This window comes from Corvus brachyrhynchos, unplaced genomic scaffold, assembly GCF_000691975.1.
Source record: "Corvus brachyrhynchos isolate BGI_N302 unplaced genomic scaffold, ASM69197v1 scaffold121, whole genome shotgun sequence".
NCBI lineage: Eukaryota > Metazoa > Chordata > Aves > Passeriformes > Corvidae > Corvus > Corvus brachyrhynchos.
Window position 1 is genome coordinate 1,182,826 of NW_008236445.1, and position 11,275 is coordinate 1,194,100.

The 11,275-nt window shown below is 37.5% G+C and overlaps 1 long non-coding RNA gene across 1 annotated transcript in view; it reads right to left on the reverse strand.

Annotated features, from left to right (window-relative positions):
• The window catches only part of LOC108444617, a 181,577-nt gene that overhangs the window by 7,087 nt on the left and 163,215 nt on the right, over positions 1-11,275 (reverse strand). The window lies entirely within an intron of this gene.

Consider the following 11,275-nt stretch of genomic DNA (forward strand, 5'->3'; position numbering starts at 1 on the left):
AGGAGTACCCGATGCAACGAAGGGGGGAAAAGGGAAATATTTCAGCATATTGGAAATATTAATGTTGGCTTGTAGGAATTAATGTAATGGGTCATGGTTATTAACAACTTATAAAGGCTTAAATCAATATAAATTAATTTAATTATGATTTCTAATTGCATTATGCATGATCAATTTGAAACACTACATTAAAGATAATTAGAGCAGGGTGCTAGTCACTAATCACTTCCCTAATAGCTTAATGAAAAGGAATGCCATGTATTACCTGTGGGGTGGACCCATGAAATAATATAAATGCTTATTTTCCAATGGAAAATAATTGTACTGTTTAATAGATATTTTAATCACTTTATTGTAAGCACAGAATGGGTTTGGACTTTTTACCTGGCCTTGGTTAAATTTTACTGGTGTTTATTGAAGTGCTGATGTATTACGAGTCCATCTATTGATGACCTGAAGGAAGACTAACTTTTATGTGGAAGTGTCATGCTGTCCTCAGAAGCTAGTGCCAAGAGGTCAGAGTAGATGGAGGTCCTAGCTTAGCATAATGGGTTTAACATTTCCATGACATCATCAGGGAATCTGAAAAGGAGTCTAAGGATAATCAGAGTGGTCATTCAGAAGCAGAGTAAATATTTTATGAGGATATATAGAAGACAGGAAAGAAGGTTGTCAGAAAGGTGAATCTCTACTTCTTCATGCTCTATGAAGAAGGTTTTTCACTTGGTACCAATTTTGATCGAAAACTTGTGTATTGTTAATAAAAAAAAGAGGCAGATCATGACGGTTGGAGAGGTGAATTCTCTTTTAGTGGGTGATCTAAATAAATTTGTATTCATGGTTATCTTTAAGGGTTACAGATTATTTCTCTCTTACTTTTTCTATAAATACATCCGTAATTGATTGTTTATTTGCCCTGCATATTGTCACTTACTCAGGGATTTGTTCCTACATTAACAATAAAAGTTCATTTATTGTTAAAATTAAAAGCAACCAACATAAATTAATGCCTTGGAAATGGGCACAGTGAGGCAGATTAATTGAAAATGCTTTCCCAGTGATTAGTTTATTTTCTTATCTTTGCTTGATAACTGAAGCAGTACATGCAGCATACATCTTGGTTAGACTCATTATATGATTCATAGTATTCAGAGAAGTAATATGTGATTAGGGAAACTGAGATTTGAGGAGGACAGTAAAGAACAGTAGCATATAGTACTCACAATTGTCACAGCAAGACCTGTTTGAAGAATTTTCCTTCTTTTAAGGCCTGATTGAGACCTAGAAGCTTTGGGACTCCTGAGGATAACACTATCTAAATAAAAAGGAGAAGTGAAAAGGAGAGCTTAAATGTCACCCAAGGAGTATAGCCCTTTAAGTCTAAGTTATTAGGAACATACTGATTTTAGTACTGAACCACGACTGCAGACGATTCTGTGGATGGAATAATTCCAGGGATATACAGTTGGGTTTTTTCCACAAAGATTCCTGTCTAAAAGTGCATAGCAGAACAGCTGTCCCCCCCACTCCACCATGTCCTGCAAAGGGAAGGTAGAGGCAGAAATAAGCTAACTGTGCATAAGGATTTCTAAGTATTTCAGTGAAATGGGACAAACTGCAGGATGAATCTGGTCATTCCCGCTGCTGTTCACAGTTTGAAATGATGTGGCCTCATACTGCCAAGATCCAGGGACAAGATCTGAAAGCAATTTATGGAAAGGTTTTAATAAGCACAGTTCTCCAATCTCAAACTTGTTGTTTTTCTTAACAACAACAACAAAAAAATCCTCCGCAGAGGCGCTTGGCTCCTGGAAGGAAAGTTCTTATATATTGCAATAGAAATAATTCTATGTGGTATCTAACACCTCAAACTAAGGGTGGGATAACGTGGCTTAAAGTGTCCCAATGACAAATGCCTGATAAATACCGGTAGAGATACACTCTTGTGGCTTCTGTGTCCCTTCAGCTCCAGTAGCTATGCCAGCTGTTGTGAATTTCTTGCATCCTGGTCTCTGCTTTAAATAAAATGATTTCTATGACTAAATCTTGCGTCATGAGTGAGGAGTCCCCTGGCATGAGTCTTCTGTAGCCAAAGAGCTCATAAGGAGAAAAATAGTCACTGGATTTCATAAATTGGCACAAGGATTAAATCTTGCATGTAAACTCATCTTGAGATACACCTTAATCTTCTCTGCCTTGAATAAATATTGCACCAGCCTATGTTTTTCCTTTCTGCACCGAAGCTGGGGAGGTCTTATCTACCAAAAGGTGCGAGTGAGGTATCAGTTTATACATCTGCTTCTGAGAATATTGATTTTCCTCTTACTTTTTTTAAAGTACAAACATAAAGAAAATGTTTGCTTTTGCAGGGGACCCTTGGTTAGAAAAGCCTCACCTCTACGTTGTTGGAGTGGCTGGATTGAGAGCTATCTGGAGTCTGTGTTTTATGCTGTTTTTTTCACACAGCAATTGATTTTAGATAGTACTGCAAACCAAGGATGGGGCATGAGTGCTGCTTACATGCCAGGGAAAGGAATGAAAATAACTCTGTGAAATATAGTGACAACTGAAGCAAATATATTGCTCTATAGCTGCAGAACTATCTCGCAAAACTAAATCCAGTTGTTAACAAAACAAATACCTTAGTGGTTCAAACACATCTTTGCATCCTTTTGGAGACCTTCTGAATGATTGGCATATTTGCAACTGTGGCAATTCACCAGAGCCTTAAGATTAATTTTCATAAATTTTTCCCCAAGCTTTTTTTGTTGAATGCAAAATTGATTTTTTCTTCACCTAAAATTAATGGAAAATTTTAATTAATTTTAATAGTTATTTTTATAGTTTATAGTTATTAGAATAGTTTATATTTTTAAAAAAATATGTTTGCTGCCTGGCATTTCAAGACTTCCCCTTTTCTGATTGATGGATTTTTTTTGTAAAATTCACTGACAGCTGCAGGCAGATATGTTAGCAGAAACTTTAATAAAGTTTTGTTTTTTAAATCTTCAAAACTAAACCTGGAAGTTTTAGTTTTTGATAATAGAAATAAGCACATTTTGATCAGCGGCTATTTTAGTGCTACAGGTAAGATAATTGTGTCTGACCAGGTTGTCATTGTGATCTTGGTTGTGAGCTGTCACATTCAGTGTGAATATGTTGGGTTGCAATGCCATATTTAAAAAAAATTTAAACTGTTCAAAGATTGTGTCACAGTATCAGCTAATTGGGCACTGGGTACCATGAGTTTTTGAGACTACCCAGGGTTGTGCTAGAGAAGTTTTGAAGTAATATGAAATAAGGGAAGGTCTTTTCAGCATCCATGGGAAACTGAAGAAGATGATGCTCTTAGCACGTAATTAAATATTAATAATAGGGAGAGGTTGGACTTATTTTTATTCTCTATAACATTGTTAATAAGTCTCAGTCTGGCATTGAAAACGCTAGGCACATTACGGTGTGTTTCACCTTTTTAACCCTGTTTGCATGTTTAAGTAAACATATTTTAAGTATTTTTTGTGATTAGTGACAAAAATAATATGTATGTTAAATCAGTGCTGGGCTTGGGAGAGGAGCACATTCTGGTTCAAATTCATCTGTCACAAACTGAGTAAATCAGGATAGCCACTAGTAATTTTTTCTGTATTTGAACTGCACATGGTTTGGCTGTCCATAATAAAGGACAAGAAAGTGGAGCTTAAAGTTATCCACAAAAACATGTAGAAACATTAAAAAAATAAACTGGGTAAGGAAACAGATGAATATAATGACCTTCCTTACTCTCAATCATATGCTGCCAGATAAGTGTTTGAGTCTGAAAAATTGCACTAATGAAGCTATTTGAAGGCTTTTGTGGACAACTGCTTACTCTTTGAAGATTAAATGAATGATGTTGATGTGATTAATCTTAGTACAGGGAGTGATGCAGCAGCCAGAAAATACCTTGGTGATTTTCATAATTAAACTGAATCAACATTTCAAAGAAATGCCAGTGTTATCAGTTGTATATTAGAATTACATTCATTAGACAGAAGAAACAAATAATTTGAGCAAACAAGATTTTCCTTTTGGTGTACTGAGACTTCTGTCATGTCTCAGAGTATCTTACTATAAATCATCATTACTGTTTAATTTTATCCTTGCTTTTTCAGTTACTTTTTTTCTGTTTATTTTTTCTTAACAGCACTAATGATTCACTGTTACTTGCTTCCTGATTACTTATTTCACTATTAAATAGCCTTTCCTGGTTTTCCAGTTAAAATTACCTGTCCACTGTAGGGTTTCAAATCATTGTCACTGAAAAATAATGTGAGTAGTTGCTGGTTTATGTGGATAAGGGACTCAGGCATCCCAATGATCTCTAGCTTTACAAGAGTTTATCTATAAAGGATGGGACAAACCACGGAGTACAGAGGTGGCAACAGACTGCATAAGACTAAGAACACAAATAGTTGTTTACAGTGATCTGTGGAAATAACAGTTTGGGTCAGATTCTGCATAATTAACTCATTTCCTAAGAATCTTACATATTTCAGTAGGAGTGCCCAAAGTAATACTCCTTAACAGCTGCTAAACTGGCAGAATCTGGATTCACATAATTGAATCACCTTAAGTGGTCTTTAAGAGTGCCTGTTTAAAATATATGAATTATATATGCACACTATTTTGTAATGTAAGGGACTTAGGGTATTATATATTTCCCAGCAAACATTCACAGACACATAGGTGGACACACATATGCACATGTATACTCAAAGACAGTAAACTTGCCAACCTGCTAAACAGTTTTGGTAGGGTAAAAGCAATGAGCATGAAAATACAGTCATCTGCTTCTTTAATGCAACTCCAAGTGAGGGTGTAGGGTTAATGATTTCTGCATCAACACAAATTCACTGCGTAACTCTTCCTATCACCACTTCAGATTATTGGAAAGGTTGCTCTGTGACTTTTGGTAACCTTGATATTTACAGTGTACTTCTAGTTGTTGCACAATCTTTCCCCTCACAGTTGCTTAATGTAAAAAAACCCCATTTCTTTAGTATAGTGGATAAAAACCTAGCTTTTCACCTTGAGGACCTCAATTTTAGTTCATTCCATAATCTGAAGTGGAATGAGCTTGATGGTCTCTACACAATGTCTAATGGGCAATAATCCCCACAACCACCAAGCAGTAGTTTTCTCACATACTAATTTTAAAAGCTGTACATGGGCATGGAATGCCCACTGACCCCAAGGAAAATGTTTCTGTGTTACTGCCAAGATACAACATAAAGAAAATGCTCCCTCTCCCCATCTGACCTTCAGTCCCTTCACCTAGCCCTGTCTTTCTGCACAGAATACTCCATTTACCTGAGCTCATTCTTCCCATCCCACCCCTCGCTTCTTCATACAAGATACACTGTATTTGCTATCTCTGAGTACATTATTTTGTCTGTATCTTTCCCATTCTTCTTTATTCTGTGGCATGCCCCTTAGGTCTGGCACTACTTGGCACTGTGCCTTGTGTATGGCTTAGTGCGTGTTCCTTACTCTCAGAATAAATGTCATTACCAGCACTACCAAGGCACCCTCGGGGGGCAGACCCTAAGGTACCTGCTGTAATTAATGGTCTGAAAGTGAATCTGATTAAATTCATGCTTTGGCTGATTTCATATGCACATCTGTAATGGTGGGTGACATCTCTGTGTTTATCACCACAGAGGGAACCTCATGACCAAAGAAAATGGTCATTGAGCTGTACCTTCATCTCACCTACCTTTAACCATAAAAGAGACAAATTGCCTAGTCTAAACTAACAGATTTCTGCTATTGTTCATGAGAGGTGGCCATTTCTGAGTGGAGATTTATTTCACCTGAAGACAACTGACTGTGATAGCTGAGCTGAATAGCTCTCTGGAGGTGCCTATCCTTTTCATGGCACTAGCACAGACATAAAGCCTCAGCTAGTTAACCAGCTTTGGAGAGCTGTACCTCCTCACCTTGTCTTTGTGGCCCAGGTCTACATGAATTTCAGGTGAGTCTTAAAAGAGTATGGGAAAACAGGAAGTCTCTTCGTTCAGGAATTTGTTTTGGCTGCAGATGTGTGAACATGAGAATGACTCCATAGTCATTCATGTGGAAGGAATAACAGCAGATTGGTTGGTGGGGCTAGAAACTTCCCTCGCCTTCTCAGAGACCCAGCTTGATTTCTTTGCCTTAAGTGGGATGGTAGAGAGAAGAGGAGAGAAAAGGTGGATAAAAAGAGGAAGTGCCGTCTACCCCAGGGTCAATAGCAAAATGTATTTTGTATGACTGCATATTTAGCTGTTTTTTAATTTTTGTTGCTTTCTTCTACTCTTAAAAACTAATGCAGTGGGCATCCTTCATTGTATTTCAGAATTTCAGATATTTCAGATATATTTTTCTCCTCTCCCCTTCTCACCCCTGAACTTGACCTGCTAGCCCTGAACTGGGGCTGCATGATCCCAGCAGAAGGCCTAGGTAAGATCAAGGCACGATACAGTGCACGTGCTGCCAACGTGAGGGTACTGGTCCTGGTCAGGATGGTGCTGCACCATTGGGCCTGAGAGTTTTAGGTGATTATCTGGCAAAGGTACAGACAGGAAAGGAAAAGTAGCTGAGGTGGTTAGCCATGATAGACAGCTCCCACAGAAAGGTGGCAAGGAAGCAATAACAGAGAATGGGTGTAAGAGCAGTATTAATCTTCTGCTATACCATACTAGCTACATGGATGTCATCAATTCCTTTAGTGTAGATACAGTAATACTGATTTCTTCCTTTGGGACAGAACAATTAATTAGGGTGAGATTCCCTTCAGCTGGCTTTAGACATGCAAAAAATAGGCGTTGAACCTGAACTGTTTGTTCAAGGTCTCTTTAGAGTCAGTGTAAAGATATAACACCTCATGGGAATTCAGTCCACCTCTGAACAAGTACCTCATGCAGGACAGATGAATCACTCCTTGGAGGTATGTATTTCTCTTCATTTTTAGAGGGTTACAGCTAGCCTTTTCCTCCTGTAAAATATTTATGTGATTTCAATAGTCATCTGACCATAAAAAAGGCAGGCAAGAGCATATTGTACAACACAGATGTGTTGTATGCATACACCAATATACATACATGGGCATTCATAGGGCTCCAGGAGCCAGAAGTACAGGGCCTTAAACATGTCCATTTAGGGGAGCAACACTATGAAATAGTTCCAGTGGAGAAGATTTAAAGGCAAAACCTGCTTCTTCTGTTGGAGATTTCCAGTTTATTAACCCTGTTGGAAGCTGGGAAAACTACACTTTCAGACTTTTGAGAAACAGACAGATTGGAGAGGGTGGTAGTTATAGTAAGCCTTTATTAATACCTGACAGACTGCTCTTGTAAGCAGGAGTTATAATGACTATTGGTTGAACCATACTATTTGTAAAAAATATTTAGTAAATATGGACAGAAAGTTTTAACAATGAAAGCAATGAAAATATCTTCAGATATATACACTTTAAAAAGGAGTTAAAAACATGTTCCTACCCATCATGCATAAACATCATGCTCATAAAAACAAGGAAAAGGGTATTAAGGAATATCTTTTACTTTACTTTCCCTGTATAATGAAAATTCATAGTAAACAAGAAAGATACAGCATATAAACCTTAATTTTGAGCTAGTTATTCCTGAGGTTCCTTTATGTATCACTTTAAAGTATAATATATATTTTTATTTCCACTTAGTTTTAAAGGTATGAACAAATAATATACCTAAAAAGATATTGTTTTATAACTGGTTTGTGATAGAATATTTATAGTAGTTGTTTATCCATAATAATGTTGTATATTTAACACAAAGATGAAAAAAATACAACATTGTTGGCTTAAGGTAAAACTATGTGTTTTTATGGTTTACATTTCAGTATTAATAATTAATGAGTATACAGATGATTTTGTTTCCCTTTTAAAGGAGCTTTCTAGGACAGTTACATTTCAAAATTACTAAAGAGCTAGTTTTTAGGTGTTTAACTGTAAAATGGTTTGTGATGAAATACAGATGGCTTCATTTTTTATAAGAATGGTCCTTAGACACATTAGGTGGTACTACTAAAAGTTTTTCTTTTCCAGACCTTCAAATGCCTTTCAAAAGTGACGATATGGAAGTTTCAGATAGACTAGTGAGATGTGATTCTGTTCATTGGATCAGGAGACCCAAAGATCTTGGTTACGTTTCTTGCTGAGGTGCCAAGCGCCACTGGAGAGGTGGTAGGATAACCAAGATATCTATATTGTGTGTTGGATGGACAGATACAAACCTGGACCTATATACCTGATTTATCAAGGCCAGGAGTGATATCTTATGCTGCCTAGAGTGGCACTAGATGCTGTATTTAGGAAAAGGAGTCCCTCACTTACCTAAGGAGACATTGATTTTATGGAGAGGTGACTTGCACCCTTGAAGTTGCCTTTGTCAATGATAAAGGGAATCTGGAGTGACTTGTCCAGTCATGGGCATTTAAGCTGTAAAAGTAAATTTAGGTGAGCTGAATTTTACTTTTGAGATCCAAGTCCAAAACCTACTTCTCTAATCTTCTGTTCAGCTGCCAGTTCATCCTGGAAGGCCCATAAAATATTTAAGTTTCTAATTCCTATGCTTCCCCTGAATTTCATAGAAAAGCTGAGAAACAAAGTTAGCATTTAGGACCATAAATTGATAGATGTCCAGTGCCAAAGCCAACAGTGTAGTGGTGTCATACCAATGAAACAAGGAGCCTTAATGCCTTACAGCTGTTAAGTAAATCTGTTAAAACACAGCTGGAATTGATCCTGCTGTTTTCTCTAAGAAAGTCTTATCATTATGATTAAGATTTGGGTTCAGGACTTGTTTCAGCTCGAGATAACTTGAGGTTTAATTCAGCTGTCCATGAATGAGCCCCTAGTGCTATTTGAAACATCCCAGGTTTATTTGTCTGCAGAGCTGGTGGACATAACACATGAACTAAATAGACCTGTGTTGTCAACCAAAGGGCAGCTGGAGGTCTACCCTGCACACATTTACAGCTCCAGATGCCTATATATAGGCAACTGGATGAATTTCCTAACATCAGTGTATAAACTTCAGAGGGAGGCAATGGTATAGCCAAATTCTGTGGCTGATGTTTCATAGCTGCTATCTCTACGTGAGTCTGCTCCCGGTAGGCAAACTCTCTGGACTGCTCTTTGGTGCTTAGCTCTCTCCACTAATCAATTAGGAAGCCTAAGTACCCAATTTAGGCAGTCTGTGACTGCCTAATTGATGTTCTTAATTTTCCTAACTCCTGAAAGGGAATTAGGAGATGATATAACTCTTTGAGACTGTGCCCAAACAGCCAGCACTTCATTATTGAAATTATCCAAGAGTCTAAAATCTGCTTCTGAACAATCTGATAACTACCTAAATCCTGATCCCCAGGATATATAACACATGCCTATACAATCTTTGGATTTTGTTATTTTATCTAACACATTTATTGTATATGTAATGTGATAAGAATGTGTTTAACTACTGATATACCTTACCAAGTTCTGTGGCCCTGTAAATGAATGGGGGATGCCAAGCCCTTCAGGATTTGTTGCATAAAACTAGAATAGAGCATATGCTTTAAGTTTAGTGTGAACTTGTTTTCATTTAAAGGTAGAAAATTCTGATTAAATTCAATTTGTTTTGCTAAGGATTTGAAGCCACATCTCTCACCAAAATGTTCTAAGCATCAGGCTAGTAGATTTTCTGGGGTTGGCTGCTCACAGCCTCTCCTTTCGAGATGTGATGTTCCACTTCACAGAGAGTGATTAAATATTCATTAAGCTAGTGAAAGAACAAGCTTCTCAGAAGACAGAAAGAGTCTGGTACTTAAGGCAGTCACCTGGGAAAAAGGGAGATCTGGATTCCAGTCACTGCTGTAATGATTACTCAGTATTAAATACATACACTGGTTCACGAACTGGAACCCAGCTTCTTTTTTCTCGTGGGGAGGGGCGTTGACTATCAAGTACTTCGCACTTTCTGTCTGTTCCAGTGATTACTTAATTATCCAGGAAAGATGTGGCTGGGGAGAACAAGCACTTCTCTAGGAGGTGGGAGATTGTATTTCCGTGTGGCAAAGAAAACTAAGTGTGCATTTCTTAGGCCCTTTTATCATCCAAAAGCTAGAAGAGGAATGCTGTAATTCAGGACTTTAGAATCATGGAATCCCAAGTAGAAGACAGCATGCTCTCTAGTTCAAAAGTAAGTTGCAGCACAGGGGGAAGGTTTAAGGCATATGCTTAATCTTGACATTTCCTGAAGTGCTTCCTTGCCTAGCATGTCTTTGAGGATTCCATCTTTTCCCTGCAATCTATAAGGAAACAGACTAACTCAGGACTGCAGATTTTCCTGCAACAGTACCTCTGTTGGACAGGTGCTGTGATATTTAACTAAAATCCCTTGCAGATCTGTCCTCTAAGGTAAAATTCTCAACGACATTTTGCATTGCTTTCATAACTCCTCTTGAAGTCAGTGTAGATTTTACCATGGACTTAAGAAGGGGCAGACCTGTACCAGCAGAGATGTCTTTTATGTCTCATTTTCCCCATGCAATTTCAAAGGAAAAAGAGTATAGATCCTGTTAAACACACGTTTCCAGAATCATTTAATTCTTGATGCAAAGACAATGGATATCTCTCTTTGATTTTTTTTAAACATGTATGTTGCTATGCTGACAAATGTAAACTTATGTACATTGATGTGAATAATTTGAACTTCTAATTTGCCTAATGGAGATGTGACTCTCATTTATTAACAGATGACCTAGGAAGTTTCAGGGTTATGTTGCATGGGGTGAATCTGAGCATTAAGTTATGTCTATGAAGTTTCTAATTCAGGACCTGAATTACTCATATCTGCCCAAGAAAACACCTATTGGATGTTGAAAACTTCTGGCACTAGGCAGTGAGAGAAACAAAAGAAAAATAAATATTGACTCCCTTATAGAACACATTGAAAAAGAATTTAAAAAACCAACCAGACAAATCTTTGCCATGTCACAGTATGAACCAGAGTTAAATTTTCACCTGGAAAGATAAACAACTGGTTCTCCTTGCCTCAGAAAGAAGACGGAAGAAAGGATTCGGGAAAAAGAGGGGACTGCATAAAGATAAATCAAAGTAGACCTTAAATAACCCCTTCTCACGTTTTGTATTTTCTCCTTGCTTTCTCTCTCTCTTGTCCTCTCTCTCTTTCCTGCCTACTATTAATCCTTTACTGTTTCCTTCTATCTTTCA